Consider the following 14,024-nt stretch of genomic DNA (forward strand, 5'->3'; position numbering starts at 1 on the left):
GCCTGAATTATGTCGAGAAGCCAGTTGCGATCTTGGGTCGGAAGGTGAAGACCTTGAGGAACAAAGTGATTCAGTTGGTAAAGGTGCAGTGGCAGCACCGTAAGGGTTCTGAGTGGACGTGGGAGTCCGAGGAGGAGATGCGGGGGCATTACCCCGAGTTGTTCTTGGATTCGGCAGCAACAAACTTCGAGGACGAAGTCTGAGACAAGTGGGGGAGGTTTGTAACACCCCAATTCTAGTATGATATTTATATTGTTATTTATTGTTATATTTCTTCAAATTTTAAGGGGAACTCGACGAGTCAGTAGCTGGACTCGTCGAGTTGGGTCGCGATTTCGAGCACGTTTAAGTTGGCGACTTGGCGAGTCCATATTCCGGACTCGGCGAGTCCGCCAGTCTGGATGAAACCCTAATTTCAAGGGTTTGCACCCTATATAAACAACTTTTGGGCCCTCAAGTCAGCCCCCATCACCCCTCAGAGCTTCATTTTCGAAACCTTGGAGCCCTTTTTGCATTTTGTGTGATTTTGGTGTGTTATTTGAAGATTTTGAGAGATAAATTAAGGTAGATCAAGAGGAAGAGAAGGAGATCCTAGATCTTTGAGGAATTTCAGAAGAAAGTAAGGTAAATCTTGGCCCTTTTCTGTTTATATGCTTAAATCTCCTTTGTGAAGCCATTCTTAAACCATTTCTTAGCTTACTAGTAGCATAGAGGACTCATGGAGTTGATTAACCTTCAGATCTAGCTAGATTTGATTTCCAGGAGCTTAGATCTAGCACCTTTATGGATCCATTTTGCATGAAAGCTCTAGATCTACTATTATAGTGTGTTTTTAACCTTAAAACTTCCATTTGATGTTATTTACACGTAAAGTGGAAACTTTACGCGTAAATCGAGTCCCAGGAAGCCAGATCTACTAATGGCATGGATTAGTTTCAAGCGTAATCGAGTGTATAGTATTTGCATGCATACGACTCGGTGAGTCGTTCTTTTGACTCGGCGAGTCAAGTCGCGAGTCCCTTGTGTTTCCTTTTTCGAGTTATGCCGAGTGGAGCTAGTGAGTGAGAAGTGGACTCGATGAGTTAGAGGGTTAGACTCATTCATGGAAGAGCTCGGCGAGTTAATGCCCTGACTCGACGAGTCCAAGTCCATCTTCATACTTCAAGAACTAACTCGACGAGTTGTTCATACAACTCGACGAGTCACAGCTAGAATAGTCATCTGATGAAGGAGAACTCGACGAGTTGTTCATACAACTCAGCGAGTCAGATGCAGATTGTCAGAGTGTTAGTAGCGAAGAGGAACTCGCCGAGTTTGCGCCAAAACTCGACGAGTAGTAGTGAGTGGAATCAAGGAAGTAAGAGTAAGGACTCGACGAGTTGGCGGCCCAACTCGATGAGTCGTGTCAACTGAATGTTGACTTTGAAAGTTAGGTTAACTTGGACCAGGGGTAGGAGAGTCATTTTACCCTCAGTATTATTATTATTATCGATATTTGATTGATGGTGCCATGGATATTGTAGCCGGGGTGAAACCGGAGACGCAACAGACAGATTCCAGAGCAGTCCTTTCAGCAGCTAGGCTACGAGGTGAGTTTCCTTCTAGTAGGAACGGGTCTAAGGCCACAATACAGGCCCGTTTAGTAGTAGTAGTAGTTTCCGGACTTTGGTCTGATGCAGTTGTTAGTTTGTTTGATGCCTTCGTGGCTCAAACAGGATTTATGTGTTAAGTGTTATGGGCTACAGCCTGATGTAGTATGCAGTATATGAGTTTATGATCATGTGTGTTATGCTAGTTGATATGTGTTTATGATATGCTATGCTATGCTCAGTCAGTTCCGGACTTCGGTCCGATGCAGTTAGTTCTGGACTTCGGTCCGAAGCAGGGGACAAGGTCCCAGTCAGTTCCGGACTTCGGTCTGATGCAGTTAGTTCCGGACTTCGGTCCGATGCAGGGGACAAGGTCCCAGTCAGTTCTGGACTTCGGTCCGATGCAGTGGGCAAGGCCGAATATGTGTTTATATGCTATTATATGGTATGTGGTAGTTTTGGGGAGCCCACTAAGCTTCGTGCTTACCGTTTTAGTTTTGGTTTCAGGTACTTCTGCAAGTAAGGGGAAGAGCTCGGGATGATGGCATCGCACACACCACAGCTTCAGTCTTTATCGTGGGAATTTGTTTTGATTCATAGTTTGATTTGATACAGTTGTTTCACAACATTTTATTATGAGTTGAGATATTTGACATATGGTTTTTATGATATGACGATCAGTATATGATTTTTATTACTATTTAAACAAAAAAATTTGGGTCGTATTTTGGGATGTTACAGGCTAATATCAAAATTTCAAGTTTTGTATGGTTTATTTATGATTCTTGAAATTGTTGATATGAACATTCATAAACTTATGAGTTTAGAAGATCATAGGAATTATTTGTAACTTGCTTGGTAGTTTAATTCTTGATCATGATGTGTTTTAATGGAATCCATAATTTGTCCTCAAGTTATGGATTACCAAAAGTCACACTTTGAAAGTTCATTATTAAAGACATAGGTTACATAAATGAAAAGTCTCTCATTTTATTAATCCATTAACTCATAATTTATGAAAGATGAAAAGTTTTGAAAGTTACAAAACTTGCCCTCAAGTTTTGGAACATGTAAATTCACTTTAAAAACTTTAGTTCCAACCCCTAGAATTTTAAAAGTTAAAAATTCAACCCATATACATTATAATATTATAAGTTAATAATATATATATATATATATATATATATATATATATATATATATATATATATATATATATATATATATATATATATATAAGAACAAAAGTAGGTTTACTGTTAGTAGGCCTCATTCACGAAACCAATCTATAAGGGGGGTATAAGGTTGTTTCCTATAAAATGGCAGCTTAATGTGTGTCCACTCTCACCCACCGCTTCCTTGACTGGTGGAGGGCCGTTAGCCAAATAGGTAGGACAATGACTTTAAATCCTCATTAAAAGTATGATGAATGTAAAGTAATTAAATGTTTTTAAATAATTCCCAATCTTAGTTACTTTGGGAAAATGTGAATAAGGTGCTAACCTATGAAATTACACTTTGCACTTTGATTAAAGTCGTTATTGGAGCGTGTGTGGTTAACCAGCATACTAACTTGGACTTTACAAGGTAGTCAAAGGGTGACTTAAGCTTTATCATACGTCGGTGGAGCGCGTGTGGTTAACCGGCACATCGATTGAGTGATAAACATTAAGGGTACCAAGTAATTTACATGGTTACTTCACACCTTGTTTTGTGATCCTTGGCATCCCAGTCACAAAACTTGAAGGACATACTCGAGATTGAAACATGCCATTAAAAAGTTCAATAAATCTCAAAGAATCTAGGAGTTTCAAAACCAATTAAAACCTAATAATCTATTTCGTTTTTCATGGTAGAAATTGGTGAATCGTCATTCACCTACCTTCAAATATTTTATAGCTCTGATTACGGCATCCCTCTTCTAAGTTATAAAATATTGTGTTGGGTCCTAGCCTTAATATTACATTTGAGTGTTTTATTAAGGACTATCTTTATATCTAATCTAAACTTGTCTTTCTCCTTTTTAAGATGTCTTCAAACAATGATGATTTTAGATCAAACCCTACCGGATCCTTCTCTCTCATGAACCTTTGTAGGAGAGTCATCTTCGATGGTTCCAACTTTATGGATTGGATTCAGAACATCAGGATGGTTACTCGCTACGAGGACAAGGAATATGTCCTGGACAAGGAGCTTAAGGAACTTGATAAGTCGTCTGCTACTCTTGAGGAGATCACTGAATTCCAGACTCATGAGAGAGATGCCACTAAAGTGGCTTGTATCATGTTAGCCACAATGACAGCTGAGCTCCAAAAATCCTATGATGACTATTACCCTTTTGAGATGCACCAGGACTTGATGGACCGCTACCATCAAAGTGCTTGCTAAGAGAGGTATGACATCATCAACTCCATGATAACAACCCGAATGAAGGATGGTGAGCCCATCACCGGCCACTTGTAGAAAATACAAAGGTATATGGACTGGTTGCTGAAGCTAAATGTGAACTTCCCTGAGGAGTTGGCAATTGACATCATTTTGCACTCCTTAGCTTCTTGTTTTGATCAATTCCGAATGACATACCACATGAACAAGGAGTAAGTTACACTCAGAAAACTTTAAGGACTCTTGATGACCGTCGAAAGTGGTCTTAAGGATAAGTCGGTTGTTACCACTCCTACTCCTATCGAGGCCCTTGTCTTGACAATCGGTCAAGGCAATGGGAAGAAGAGGAAGAGCCCTTCGAAGGGTACCAAGGGAAAGTCCCTTGATGGCTCCTCTTCAACTGGAACCAATAAAGGTTCCGTTACTCCTTCTGCAAACCCTAAAGAGGCTGAATGCTTCTATTGCCACGAAAAGTTGCACTGGAAGTGAAACTGCCTAAAGTATATGCAAGATGTGAAGGATGGGAAAGTGAAACCCAACCATGCAGGTATTTACACTATATTGTCTAATAGTTCACCCCATTCTAATTCTTGGGTCCTTGATACCGGTTGTGGTATTCATATTTGTTCTGATTTGCAGGGACTAAGAAAAAGTGAGGATGTGGAGCATGGGAAGATAAGCTTAATCATGGGGAATAGGAAAGCATCACTTGTCACCAATATTGGAGTTTATACTTTGTTGCTAAGTAGTAGGTTAACATTAGATTTGAATAAATGTTGTTACTCGTCTGAAATGGAAAGGAATATTATTTATTTTCATGCTTTGTACAAACAAGGGTTTAACTTTTCTTTTGATAATGAATATGGTAGTATTAATGCTTTCTTTAATAATGTTCTTTATTTTAAAGCATTACCTTGTGATGGGGTGTATGAAGTTGTGTCTGTTGTAGATAACCTAGGAAATAATGTGTTGTGTATGGATTATTCCAATAGCTTGGATAAAGCATCATTATGGCATTGTTGTCTTGGACATATAAGCAAGAAACGCATAGGCCAACTCTAAAAGGATGGAGTCTTGGAGTCATTTGACCTAAAGTCAAATGATAGTTGTGAATCTTGTCTACTTGGAAAAATGACAAAATCACCCTTCATTGGTTCTTGTGCTAGGGGTGAAGGTTTGTTGGATCTAGTACACACTGATGTGTGTGGACCCTTCAAAATCGCCACAAGGCATGATAACCGCTTCTATGTGACTTTTACTTATGATTTTAGTAGATATGGATATGTCTACTTAATCAAGCATAAGTCAGAAACTTTTGAAAAGTTCAAAGAGTTTAAGTAGGAAGTGGAGAATCAATTGGGCAGGAACATTAAGATGCTTCGATTTGATCGAGGTGGTGAGTATCTTAGTATAGAGCTCCTTGACTATCTTAAGGAATGTGGGATTGTCTCACAATTGACACCTCCCAGGACACCACAATTTAATGGTGTGGCTGAGAGGCGTAATCGAACCTTGTTGGACATGGTTCCTTCCATGATGAGTCGAGCTACGCTACCAATCTCATTCTAGGGGTATGCCTTAAAGACTGTCGCCCATATCCTTAATCTAGTCCCTACCAAAAAGGTTGCCAAAATACCTCACGAGATCTGGACTGGGAAAGTTCCAAATCTGGACCACATCAATATTTGGGGTTGCGAGGCTTGCGTGAGGCGCGAGACTCATGATAAGCTCGAACCTCGAAGTGAGAGGTGTATTTTCATCGGCTACCGACAAAAATCTTTTGGTTACCTCTACTACAGACCCAGTGCTAATGTGGTCTTTATAGCATGGAGGGGAGTCTTTCGATATATATATATATATATATATATATATATATATATATATATATATATATATATATATATATAGAGAGAGAGAGAGAGAGAGAGAGAGAGTCCATAAGCCAAGGAAATAGTGGGAGGCAAATTGACCTTGAAGAAATTCAAGATTCAAGTGGTGAGGGAACCTCAAACCCTAGCAATCAACCTGAGGAGGAAACTCTTGTTGATCCGACTGACGAGTCTGTACCTCTAAGGCGTTCCACAAGATTTAGGAACGTAGCTGAGCATTACTATGGTTTCCATATTACTGCGGAAGGTGATACACTTATCAATGATAACACACTGATAAGTATGGATGAACCTAACAACTACACGAAGCCATGGAAGGCCCTGAGGCTGCTAAATGGAAAGAGGCTATGGAAAGCGAGATACTGTCCAAGTATGGCAATCAAGTTTGGAACTTGGTTGACAATGCACCAGGTCGTAAGACAGTAGGGTGCAAATGGATCTTCAAGAAGAAGACCGACATGGATGGTAATGTACACACTTATAAGGCACGACTAGTTGCAAAGGGCTTTTCTCAAACTCTAGGAGTTCATTATGATGAGACCTTTTCACCAGTAGCAAAGATTAATTCTATTAGGGTTATGTTAGCCATTGCTGCATTTCATGATTATGAAATATGGAAAATAGATATCAAAACCGCTTTCCTTAATGGAAAGTTGGTTGAGGATGTTTACATGAGTCAGCTAGAGGGTTTTGTCAGTAGCGAGTACCCTAATAGAGTGTGTAAGCTTGAGAAATCCATCTATAGATTGAAACAAGCACCTCATAGATGGAATCTTTGTTTGGATGAGAAAATCAAAGAGCTTGGTTTTTCGAGGAGTGAAGATGAATCTTGTATATATGTCAAGGTAGTGGGAGTATAGTCAGCTTTTTGGTATTGTATGTAGATGACATAGTACTTATGGGAAATGACATCCCAACGTTGTAGGAAGTAAAGTCCTGGCTTGGGAAGTGTTTCGTTATAAAGGACCTTAGAGAAGCTACCTATATCCTAGGGATAAGGATTATGAGAGATAGGAGTAAAAGACTAACTGAACTTAGTCAGAGTACCTACTTGGATAAGGTGTTTAATAGGTTTAACATGCAGAATTCCAAGAAAGGAGAGCTACCAATCCAGAGTAACGCCAGACTGAGTAAGACTCAGAGCCTAAGTACAGAGGTTGAGATAGCTGAGATGAGTCGAGTACCGTATGCTTCCATTGTAGGCTCGATCTTGTATGCTATGACTTGTACTCATCCTGATGTGACCTTTGCATTGAGCATGGTCAACAGATATCAGGGGAACCCTGGCAAGGCTCATTGGACTACAAAGTACCTTCGGAGGACTAAGGATTGGGTCCTTACCCTCGGTGGGAGTGATGACTTGAGAGTAGTAGGGTATAGTGATGCTAGCTTCCAGACTGATAGGGATAATTTCCGCTCTCAGTCAGGCTGGGTCTTTACTATAAACGAAGGAGCAATTACTTGGAAAAGTTCCAAGCAGGAGACAGTGGCTGATTCAACTTGTGAATCAGAGTATATAGCAGCAAGTGAGGCAGAAAAAGAGGTTATATGGCTAAAGAACTTCATTGGAGACCTTGGAATTGTACCATATATAAAGGATCCTATTGAAATTTTATGTGATAGTGAAAGTGTAGCTGCCTTAGCCAAGGAACCAAGGGATCTCGAAAGATCCAAACACATCGACAGGAAATACCATTTCATCAGACATCGAACAGAAGAAGGACTACTCGTGGCAAAGAGGGTATCATCGGATGAGAACCCAGCATATCCCCTCACGAAGGGATTGGGTAGGGTTAAGCATCTCCAGCATGTGAGGTGCATAGGGCTGAAGGATGATATTAGTTTTAGTAGTTAGACATCTTTGAAATTTGTAAAGTGTAATTGACATTTGATGATAAATAAAAGTTGTTGTTTATTTATAAGTTTAAGTGTTGCTATCTTTCATCAATCGTTTACTAGCATTTCATTTTGCATGTTTTGACTTCCAGAATAATTATGTAATGGTATATCATATTATTCAAATTCTCCACAGTCAGTCATATGTTGGAAGTAGATATGAATCAAGACTGTCATGAGTTGGCTTGTAGATGTCTAAGTTGTTGGACATAGCAAGATGTGCTACAATACTCATGAGTGCTCATAAGTTCTGAGTATTGGATTCAACCCATGCTCAATGTATCACTTCATGGAATTTATATCGAGTGATCGTGAGACGGTAATATCATATAAGTCTTCAAACCTAGAGATATGATTTGTTGACTATGAGTTGGTTATACATTGATTTTACGAAAACACATTGGTAACTCAATGTTATAAAATGTGCCTTTGTGTATATTTCAACAAGTAGTAGAACAAGCATATGAGTCGAAGTTTATCTATTCCTTCTTGGATTAGAAACGATATATGGGCCCCTCGATGATTTTGTTTTCACCTATGTACCAGGCCCGGTCATAACTAAATTGATGTGTTCGATTAAGTTCTATGTCAAAAAAACCAGAAATCGGGAAATAACTACTGGACAAAAGGTAAGACATTGTTCCACATATTTGTCCGACTGATATCTAGAACAGACGATTATATGATCACTTACCTTAAATGGTGTATCATCATCATCTCAGTTCTGCGAGTTCTTGAAAGAGCTACGATTGCTGATTGGTTCCTGAAGTCATTCTTACAGTTATAGTAATTAGACTTATCCAAGTGGGAGACTGTTGGATTAGGAGTCCAAGTTCATAACTATTCCTGGAGTGTACTTGACCCGGTTAGCATGGTTCATTTGAGTTACATGGCATTGCAACACTTGGATAGACTAAATGAGATAAATAACACTTAAGGGTTATTAATATATTATAAGTTCTAATATATCAATAATATTATTTAATTAGTATTGATCAAGAATTAATTTAGAATTAATTAAGTGATCAAGAGGAGACTAATTAAATATATGGGATTGATTCTGTAAATCATCTATTCTTGTATATTTGGGCTAATGATCCATGGTTTGTATGAATTGGGTTAAAACCCATAAGGTGCTCCATGGATAGTCCATGGAGGTTACAAACCCATGGATCATGGAATATTAAAATCCATGACAATTAGGGTTACATGGTGTAGCCCTACTTATGACACAACTATATAAAGACCCCATGTTAACCAAAATCGGCCACTACAAACAAGAAAAGAGGGCTAGCCGATTTTGTGAGCAAGTGAACTTCTCTCAAAGTTATTCTAAGTGTTGTGGTGTTGTGTGAGACATTTGAGGCATCACACTTGAGGTGCTAGGCTCACAAGGTTTTTCAAGGAATCCAAACAACTAAAAGGTATGCTCTTCTACTAGCATTTATGTTTAAAGTTCCCCATGCTATGTTAGTTAAGTTAAGAACCTTGGAAAATCATTTTTGCATGTATCTTAGTAAAACTTAGATCCAAGGTTTCTAGGGTTGCATGTACACCTTAGGAACGTTAGAATGATCAAAACCCTTCAGATATCTCGTGTAATGCAATCCATAATTCATTGTATGCTTTAAATATCTAAGCACTCTTACTAATGCAAACCGATCATCTTTCCCATGATTGTGGGAGTAACGACTCAATCTACTTACCTTATAAGCCAAGTCCGATCTAGTACAATTAATAATATACGTTAAGCTAACAAGAACTTGAGTATATTTTAACTGATCTACACTATCACCTTTGTTCTTCTTAAGATGACTTGAAGGATCAAAGGGGTGACTACCGACTTGTCATCATAGTGTCCAAACCTCTTGAGTACACTTTCAATTTAATGGGACTGAGTAAGAGTATAACCATCTGGTCTTCTTTGAACTCTTACACCAAGGATCACATCTACTACTCCCAAGTCCTTCATGGAAAAGGAAGACTGTAGGATTTTCTTGGTTTGATTGATCCCATCCAAATTATTACCCATTATAATCATATCACCCACATACAAGCATATGATGACACAAGCTTTCTTGTTTTGTTTGACATAAACACATTTATCACATTCATTAATTCTAAATCCATTAGAGAGTAATGTGTTGTCAAACTTATCATGCCATTGCTTTGGAGCCTATTTTAGTCCATAAAGTGATCTAACTAACTTATAGACTTTGTTTTCTTAACCTTTAACCACAAACCATTCCGGTTGACTCATATATATATATATATATATATATATATATATATATATATATATATATATATATGTATATGTATATGTATATCTTCATCTAGTTCACCATACAAGAAGGCAATTTTCCCATCCATTTGGTGTATTTCCAGATTGTGAATGGCAACAATTGCTACTACTGTGTGAATTGATGCAATTCATGTAATAGGTGAATAGGTGTCAATGAAGTCTTGATCCTCCTTTTGACGATACCCTTTAGCTACTAAATGAGCTTTGTACTTCTTAGTGGCACCATCAGGTCTAAACTTCTTCTTGAATATCCATATGTGCCTATTTGGTTTTTGCCCAAGTGGCAAATCTACCAATTTCCAAGTGTTATTTTGCACAATGGAATTAATCACACTTTTGATTGCTTCTTTCTAAAAGGGAGCTTCAGAAGAATCCATAGCATCCATCTAATTTTGTGGTTCTTTATTTACTACATAGGTCATATAATCAGGTCCAAAATCTTTGACTATTTTTCCCCGTTTGATTCTTCTAGGTTTTATGCTCTCTTCTTGAACCTTTGAAGAATCTCTTCATTTGATTGTAAACTTTTGTCAAGAATTGTTTCATTTAGTCCATCATCAAGATGTCTTTTCCTAGAGCAGGTAACCTTTTTCCCTTTATCCTTAAAAGGAAAAATATTTTCAAAGAATTCAGCCTCTGCTGATTCCATGATGGTTTGGTTATGGATATCATCAATATGTATTTTACACACAAGTAACCTATAGGATGCACTATTCATGGCAGGGCCAAGATAGATGCAAGCTATGGTTTTTGGTCAAAGTTTAGTCGTCTTAGGAAGAGGTACTTATACCTTAGCAAGGCAACCCCACACTTTCATCCTTTTGTTAGAGGGTAACCTCCCTTTCCACAAATGATAGGGTGATTTATCACTCTTTTTATGAGGAATTCTATTAAGTATTGAATTTGCTGTAAGACAGGCTTCTCCCCACAGATTATGTGGTGTTCCATAAGTAATTAACATTGAATTAATCATGTTTTTCAGTGTTCTATTCTTTCTTTCTACCACTCTATTTTGTTGAGGAGTATAAGAAGCAGTTGTTTGATTTATAATACCATTTAAAGAACAAAATTTAGAAAAGTCTGTGGATTCATATTCTCCTCCTCAATCGAACCTTAGAATTTTGATCTATTTGTCAAGTTGATTTTCAACTTCATCCTTGTAATTCTTAGAAGAATTCAAAGCTTCATCCTTGGTATTTAACAAATAAATATAACAATACTTGTTGCAATCATCAATAAAAGAAATATAATAATTCTTTACTCCTCTTGTAGGTGTTGCTCTAAAATCACATAGATCAGAGTAGATTAAGGAAAGTATTTCATTAGATTTTTCAATTGATTTATGAGGATGTTGTGAAAATTTTGATTCTACACAAACCTCACATTTTATGTTTTTATCTAATGAATATTTTGGTAACATGCCAAGTTTTTCCATTCTTTGAATACAACGGAAATTAACATGTCCCAAACGAGAATGCCATAAAAATGAAGGATCATGCATATACATAGAAGAGGGGCTAGTAGTGCCCATTATTGTATTAGCATTAAAATTGTTTACATCATTGTTTAGTGTTTCAACACCATGGTACAAAGGTAAGACACTGACTTTGAAGAGACCCTCACTAATGTATCCCTTTCCAGCATACATCCCACCCTTTGTGAGAACAAACTTATCAGACTCAAATACAAGTTTGAATCCCTTGTTACTAAGAATGGGACCAGAAATCAGATTCTTAGTAATTTCAGGAACATGCAAGACATCACTTAAAACAAGTTCTGTTTCAAAAGTCAGTTGTAGCTTCAATTTTCCCTTTTCTTCATCTTTTGCAGTAGAGCCATTCCCCATAAACATTGGTTCAGAATCTGAGACTTTCTAATATGTATAAAACATGGTTTGAGAGTTGCAAATGTGCCTTGTTGCTACAGTATCAATCCACCAATCCACACAATTGCTAACCATGTTGGTTTGAATCACAACAACAAACTGATTTGGTGATTCAACCATGTTGGCTTGACCAGAATTTCCTCCACCAGAATCACCACCATTATTTCCATTGTTTCCTCCTTGACCCCTCTTGAATCTGCAATCTTTGGCCTTGTGTCCAGTTTTGCCACAAACATAGCATGGACTAGAATTTTTCTTGAATATCTTGTTGTTAGGGCCATGAGTTTTGCCATCTTTGGAAGAGTTTTTGGAGCCTTGTTTTCCTTTCTTGTTGGTATGCTTTTGTCCTTAAAGAACTTGCTTCTCCTACAAAGTTTGCACTTGGTTCCATGGAATTTGAATTTGCTTTCTCATTCAATCTTTTATCTTCTTCCACACGAATTCTCAACACAAGTTGCTTAAAACTCATGTCATCAGTTAAGTGCTTAAGATATAATTTGAAATTCTTCCAAGAAGGAGGAAGTTTTTCAATGATCGAACCAACAAGAAAGTTAGAGTTTATAACCATACCTTCAACTTCATGATCATATGTAATGATTTGAATTTCCTCCACTTGTTTGAGGACAGATTTGGTATCCACCATCTTGAAATTCATGAACCTTCCAATCACGAATTTCTTGGAACATGCCACTTTTGTTTTGTATTTCTTTTCTAGTGATTCCCATATCTCTCTTGCAATAGGAATGGTAGAGTAGATATTATAAAAGGAATCATCCAAGGTATTCAGAATATAATTTATGCAATTATATTCAATTGTCTTCCAAGTTTCCACAGCCATTTAGTGTAATGCCAATTGGGCTATAGTGGGTGGTGTTACTCCTTCTACAGTAATTACATCAGTGGAAGGAGAGGGATAATCATTAGTGAGAACATTAGAAACATGAAGAGTTGTCAAATAAAACATCTTCGATTGCCATCTCTGAAAATCTGAACATTTGAATTTCTCAGGCTTTTCCACATGTGTTTTGATGATGGATTGTTGATCCATTCTTACACTTATTTATTTTTGTCTTATATTGTTATGACAAAAGTAAATAAAATAAAAATTTACAAATGGAAACATAAACAAATTGAATTTATATAAATCAAAGATTCATAAATAAGAATACATACTTGAATGTTGATGTATACAACAGAAAAGAGAAACTCTAAATTGTAGATTCAGGCATGCTATTGCGGTGTCCTAAGACAAAAATTTCCCTGGTAGGAATCTATCAAGAGGATACAACAATCAACCAAGATATTCTCTTGATTCTGATGAAATTTACTATGTTCCCTTCATTTTTTGTGGAGTACAAAATTATATGAGGAATATGTGTGTGGTTTTTCTGAACCTGAAATCTTGTCTTTTGTGATGTATTTATAGATATACATTGACTATTTTCCCTCCAAAAACTGCTAACCGAAAATAACTGTCAAGACAGTTAAAATGAATTTAACAGATTTTTTAATATAAAATAAAAGTCAAAATCGGAATATATATATATATATATATATATATATATATATATATATATATATATATATATATATATATATATATATATATATATAATGTAATTAGTCAATGAGACCCCAAGGCCCAAGGCCAAACTTTTGACCATTTGACTAGCCTAATCACCAAATCTAACCATATCCCTTTATTCTAAGCCTTTGATCTAATTAGTAAACAACTAGTAGGAGGCTTTTTAAGGGAGTATAAGTTTCCTCTTTCCTCCAATGTGGCACAAGTCCCATGGAGAAATTTTTTCATTTAACAAAGTTCCAACATTGTCTTCTTTATTTGGAGTGATCTAGAGGGGGTGATATTGGAGATCTCAAATTTAAATGGAGAAATCAAATTCATAAGAGCATTGATAATTCCTTTCACGTTCTAGCCTTCATTTCACTTGACGAATCACTTAAGATCATATATTTGTTTATCAAAGCTTGGATTTGTATTATAGTTATGGGAAATCATCTAACTAATGGGTTTTAGGCATAACAAAACAAATTTAAACTCTAAAGTGTGCATG

Source organism: Lactuca saligna, chromosome 1 (genome assembly GCF_052625555.1).
Source record: "Lactuca saligna cultivar CGN05327 chromosome 1, ASM5262555v1, whole genome shotgun sequence".
In the NCBI taxonomy this organism is placed as follows: Eukaryota; Viridiplantae; Streptophyta; class Magnoliopsida; order Asterales; family Asteraceae; genus Lactuca; species Lactuca saligna.